We start from the raw sequence: 6,434 nt of genomic DNA, 5'->3' as shown, positions 1-6,434 counted from the left end.
GGCGGGCGCGTTTCCTGCCGGCCCGCGGGGATGGTGGCTCGGTAACGCGGCAGCTCCCCCCCGCCCCCCGGCAAATTCCAGCCCGTCGAGGCCTGCCCCAGCTCTCTGCTCGCGACGGGAAGCGAAAATCTTTCCCGACTTCCCCTTTTGCAGCCCCTTCTGCTTTTAAATGCAAATGATGCAATGGTTTAACCAGTGCCGTCCCCTCCCCAGGACCTTTCAAGGCAAGAAAACTAGCGGTGTTTTGTCGCGGTGCCGAGACAAACTGACCCCGGGGAGCGGAAAGATAAGCCGTGTGCAGCCTTGGCAGGCAAATAAAGGATGAGAAGGACCTGCTTTCCTCGGGAGGGAAAACGCACTCGGACGTGATCGCACTCTTGGATTGAAGGAAGTTTGCACCACGCGGAGAAGGCGTTTTGCAAGACAGGAAGGAAGCGCATAACCATGTGCACTCCCTCTGTGCCCTTGCAGGAGAGAAAGGAAGCCGTTTCACCCGCAGGTCTTCCTGTCCTCTGGATGAAAGCACAGAGGGGTGGAGGAGGCTTGTATTTATTCACCTTTTTACAGCATTTTTCACTGCAAAATGATTTTGAATAGTATTCTGCTTCACCACTGAAAAACACCTAACTGCACTGTATGTTTCACAATAGCAGGGGAAAGGGCAATTACACGGGCTTAACTATGTTTTAAAGACGATATAGTTTAACTGGTTCATACCCTGCATAAGAACTCTTATTTTATATTCTAACTCTAAATGATTTTAAACAAATTGGAAAAGCTTTCCAAAAAGTGAAATTAAGGTGTCCATATCAAATGGTGAATTAAGTAATTTCAGGTTCACATCTTAACCACTGCCTCAAGCAGACAGGCTTGTGACTGAACTGTCAGAATACGGTATATTTGCAGTTGTGATATTTTTTGGCATTTGCAGAGTGCAGTATGTCATACAGAAAAAAAAACTGATAAAATCAAGTAACAATGTGATTGCTGTGGCGCAAATAGCGACAGAAGCTGGGCCATGCATTTCCAAGCTGAAAGCGAACTCCCACATCTGTTACCTTCTACCAAGTGGATTTATTAATGGGAAAAAAAAAAAAAGGCTAAAGTGGCTACTGCATTGGGGAACAGGCTGCTACTGAAAGGTGGTGGTCCACCACCTCCCCATGTTGTCGTGGCTGCACATAGCATTGCGCCACATTTTCCCTCTCCTTCCTCAAACATTTGGATCCTCAACCACACAAAACATGCTGCCCAAGACAGCAACTTGCATTTCCATCTGAAGGCTTTTACAGTCATTTAAATGTGTAACTATCCCAATGTGACGCAGAAAAGCTGGGGCTGTGTTGGCCTTGATCCACACGCACTGTTTGGAATTTTGCTTCCTGGAAATTCCTTTTTTCGAAGCTACAACTTCTCAGTAACATCACGCAAAGCTGTATGCTAGCACATCTGATTTCTGACAGCAGACATGCCATATATAATACATTTATTTATAGTAAAAGAATATTTAAGAGCTGAAAACAGTCATGCTTTTTGTATTTACAGTAATAGGTTTCTATTGCAATCTTATATTCTGCTTGAAAGAGATAAGCTGTTCTGATAAACAGCAAGGTGTGTAGCCGATAATGTGGTTACAACTCTGCAAACTGTGTAAGTATGGCACCATGATTTCTGAAGTGTTCAACTACCCTCTCCAATTTCTTATTTGGGGGAAAAAATAAAATCGGTGTGTTCTGTGCAGAGGCAGCTGGGTTCCCCACTCTCAGGCATCCCCAGGTCCCCATTCCTGACAGACTGGCTGCAGACGGGGCCTGCTCGCACGTTTTCCCCGTCCTTTTCGTGCTTTGAGAACCGCGACAGGGCGGCAGCGCGAGGCCTGCCCGAACTGCCATGGCGCTGACGGCAACTGCCGGCTCTGTAGCTCCTCCGTCGGTGCCGCGGAGGAGGCGAAGGCGCCCGCAGCGCCGCGATGGCGGCTCTCCCCTCAGCCGGCGGCCGCCATCACTTCAGCGCGGCCGGTGGGGGAGGGGCGCGGCGCCTAACGGCCACGCGCGCGACGTCCCCCCCGCCGCCACCTCCGCGCGCGCGCGCGGACAGGGCCCCCCCTCCCCCGCCGCGAGGCGCTGCAGGCAGGTTGCCGCCGGGCAGGCGGAGCCCCTGCGGTCGCCTCTTGCCCCGCCGCCGCCGCCCTGCCCGCCGGCCTGTCGCAACCGGACGGGGCGAGCGCGGCATTTCCCGCCCGACCGCTGCGCATCACTTCTCGGAACGGCCGCCGCGCTTCGCCTCCCCGGCCGTATCCCTCCGCGGCTGCCGGGACTAGCTCCCCCCGGCCGTAACCAACGGCGGGGTCGGCGGCAAGTCCCGCCCAGGAGGGCAGACCCGGGCTCTGATTGGCTCCCTGGGCTTGATTGGCAGCGCCTCCTCCGCTTCGCCGCTGACCGCCATGTCGCGCCGCCGTGTGAGGGCTGGCGGCGGCCGCCGGTCCGGTCTGGCCCCGAGGGCGGATATCGGCCCCGCGCCGATAGGTTAAAGCGAGGACTGATCGGTGCGATTTGGCCTTTGTGGGGCAGGTCGAGAGCTCTGCGAGGAGAGCACGGTTGCAGTGCTGCAGATGGGATGGGAAACACTCTTCCTTCCCTCCGGTTGCTGGGGAAGAGCAGACTCGATCAGACATACGCCATAAGGTTGCCTAAGCCTCACTGAATAAGGCCAACTTGCAATATAGTTTTCAGCTGAGCAGAGAATCGCAGTGACTCGTTGCTTGCAGGGTTTGTTATGCTGTGAGAACCTAGGATAGGAAGGGACATTTGTAGAGAAATACAGATCCAAAATTTTAACTGAGGACAAGGAAAGCCTATGCAGAATTCTAGTATTGACCGCTCGGCTTTCACAGGAGCGGTCGTGTTGAGTGAGTCTGAGGTACATGCGGCCTAGTGTGTTGTTTCCGAGAGTGGCCAGCACTCGATGCTTAGTAGGTGGATGACGCAGGCTGTTTTTAGCATTGGTTACAGTATTTAGTCAAACATTCCTAGTTTTACTGGCAAATCTTGTAGGAAGATCACAGAGTCCACAACACTTGCTTTTACCTTTTCTTCCTGTTTGGGGTTTGAAAGCCAGCCTGTAACTACCACTGAAATAGTGCTTTGCAGGAGCATTTAACGGCTCTTCCAGATTTTTCCTGGTGCCGGAGGGTGTTGTGCTTGCAGGTTCATGACTCAGCAGGAATGCTATTTAGTCAGAAAGGTTAATATGCCCCCCTTTCACAAGCCCCCTCCATTAGTCATATGCTGCACAGTCACAGAGATTTTAAAAACAGATTTACATAGGTTGAAGGAATACCATCACCAACCTGGAATATCTCAAGTCTTTTAGAAACCTCCAACGTTCTGTGTTGCATTGCACAGCCAAAAAAAAGATCAAGGAACCCATGATACTAATGCTAAGCATCTGTGCAGTGGCAAAAGCAATTCAAAGTCAATTGAATGTACTAAAGATTAAAGAAATAGTAATAAAAAGGAGAGTTGGGAAAATTTACTGTGGTTTGAACAGTCTGAGATTATTCTGAAAGTGAGAATATCACAGGTTCCTTGGTGCTTGCAGAAGGCAAACAGCTCTTTCTCATTTGATACCAGTTAGCAATGTGTGCAGAAAGATCTGGAATGAGAAGGAAAAACAAGAGTCATGGAAACAGCAGGTGTCAGTCATTACAGTGGAATTTGCCTGCCTTTTTATTTTCATGCACACACCCATAGTGTATTGGTTTTAATTTGCTCTGGTTTGCCATATTACACTTAATGCTTTAAAAACTAAAGAGAAGTATATTTGCTTTCATTAGGGGTGATTCAACCTGCTGGTACCAGTCTTAAAAATTCTTACGTTTTTCATGTATATATTTTTGAATTCAGTAAAGTTGAGCAGTGTGTTGCCCCTCAGCTGTTATGCAATTGAAAGCCTTAAATATACTGAAAAGTTTTTCTGTAGCATGTTTTAAAAAAAATGCACAAACAATCTGCAGTAGCCAGTCAGCTGGTACCTGATGTCTCCAAACCTGTAAACATGGAGTTATGTTAATGTCTTATTTTGCAACAGAATCCACACGAATTGGTGTCCACATTAGCAGTCCCTTCCCTGTAGAAGCACGCACAGATATGCACAGTAGACAATTTAAACCCATTAACAAAGCAGAATTAATTAAAGTTTGTGCTTTGTTGCCAAAAATCATAAACTGCCAGAAGATAATGGCAATCAGTAATTGTTGCTTGAGTCATCAATGTGAATACGTTAATGAGCTTAATTGTTTTATGTCCTTTGGCCTGCTACCGTATAGTTTATAGAGGCTTTTTATTTAAATTGACTGTATGCAAATAGCTGTTGGATATCGAAGTGGACTTTGGAGCATGTGCCTTTGTTTCATATGTACACTCATAACAGGCTGCAATCCCATGTACAGCATTTGCAGCATTGGTGCCCAGACGGATTTGGCGTCAGCGCTAGGTTGCCTTTTGTCTTTCGTACTCGTTCTTCATCAGCGTCATCCTGCAGGCGCCAGGACTCCACACCAAAGTGATGGAGGGCTGCTAGGAGTCGCGGCTGGAGCCTGAGCCCTGCTGCTGGAAACAGCTTCGGGAGGGCATGAGTGCCTAGCTTGTCCAAGCAAGTAAACGCGCTTGGGGGATAGGACATGTCAGCGTAGTGCATCTTCCAAATCTATGTGGTATCTGCTGTGTACGTGTTTGGTGTCCATACCCTTGCACACTTCTGCAGTGCCAGATCTTCCACCATCTCTCAGTGACTGTGCTGTTTCGTTTGGGCTACAGCTAGGAGGATTTCTTCCGTGCCTTCCATCACAGTTACAGACTCAAAACTGGGCAGCGAGCTGCATTGGCAAAGGATGGCTGAGCTGAAGAGAAGGTGGCATCACCCTGTGCTGAGCAGGTCTTCTGGGAAGGGAGATTTAGGACAGAGCTCTGTTCTCAGCATTTTCTAGTGGGTAATCTGACTATCTCAGTGCCTGACATGCCCCCAATGATTTTATAGGTTTGTCAACAAAATGTTTCACAGAAGATAATATAAGAACAGGTTTCTCAGCAAAGAACTGCAAATTGCTACATATATTTACCCTAACAGAATGGAAAGGATTTGTTTGAGAAGAATAAGAATCCGTGGTAGAAAATTCTAATTTCCTTACACAATGATTGATGTCAGGTATAAGAAAACTATGGTAGGACATTAGGCAGTAAAATCCATTAATTTTCTGCTGTCATGTCAGGTAGATCAGACATCCATTTTTACTTATTGCATTCAAATCAGTTTTTATGTGCAAGATTTTTGAAAGTAGAAGTCTTTTTTAATCAAATCATTTAAGAGATTGACTTCAATTCTTTGTATTGATTCTGATAAATTAACTGAGAATCTAGAATTCTCTCTCATCCAGTGAAAAAATTTGCTTTATCGGCTCTAATACAACTTCTAATTGGAAGCAGTACACTTCCACAATGGGTTGAATACGGGCTTTGCATTGATATAAAAGAAAAAGTTTGGCACAAAAAGACTTGGCAATGAAATTTACTCAGGCTGGAGTAACAATTACAGTTTTTTGCTCTGTCAAATTAAGACTTTAAGAGAAATCAGTTAGATAGTTTTGAAAAAGATGGAAGTCAATTTTGGAGTCTAAATTAATAGCTCAGAGAAAAGTGAAGATTTTGAAATCATTCCCAGAAGGTAGTTTCTTTAAGCTCCTACTCATTCGTCTTGAAAAAGAAAAGAGCAATTCAGTATTGTGAGTTAAAATCTGAGGTTTTTCCTCTGAATCACTTGGTATGAAACCAGAAGTGTAATTATGAACTCAGCCTTTTATATAAATGTTTCTCTGTTTCGTGTTAACTGATTCTTTACCTTCCACTCCCTAAAACTCTCATTCTATTGGTTTCAGTTGCATTACTCCACATTCCTCCTGGTATTACTCATTTTTGCTTACTCCAGTGAAGTTACTGGTGGTGACTGGCTTAATCTATCAAGAAAAGATTCAAACCTTGTCCCCATGTGGAGAGAAGCAATTTTTTTTCCAGGATGTTGTCATCTAAAATGCAGAAATCTGCTGCTGAGCTGGAATATTGGGGTTCTTCAAATCTTCTACTTATGATACAATATTTCTTGTCTTTTGCTTTCTTAGGAAAGTTGCATTTCTCTTGAAAAATGAATAAAGCACTTTTAAAGACTCTGATTCAGGCTCTACAGCATTTGGATGCTAATTGAAGCCTACCTCTTCCACTCATTTTTTGAGTTTATGGAGTCAGGGCTTCAAATTTCCCATCACAATGTACTCTAATGGCTTTAATACTACATAACTCTTGTGTATTGGTTTAATTATTATTTCATCAATAGAAGCATAAAGAATTGGAAAATAAGCCTAAATACAGAATGTTCCTCATTTT

General features: G+C 45.6%; 1 long non-coding RNA gene across 1 annotated transcript; it reads left to right on the top strand.

The window, feature by feature from the left end:
- Positions 1-2,475: 2,475 nt before the first annotated feature.
- LOC112962001 lies at positions 2,476-6,223 on the top strand. Its single transcript, XR_003252190.1, has 2 exons — positions 2,476-2,684; positions 4,451-6,223. It is a non-coding gene; the product is annotated as an uncharacterized LOC112962001 (long non-coding RNA).
- The last annotated feature ends 211 nt before the right edge of the window (positions 6,224-6,434 follow it).

This window comes from Apteryx rowi, unplaced genomic scaffold (assembly GCF_003343035.1).
Source record: "Apteryx rowi isolate R43461 unplaced genomic scaffold, aptRow1 scaffold_140, whole genome shotgun sequence".
NCBI lineage: Eukaryota > Metazoa > Chordata > Aves > Apterygiformes > Apterygidae > Apteryx > Apteryx rowi.
Note: the sequence above shows the minus strand (reverse complement) of the source record. Positions and strands in the feature narration are given on the sequence as shown.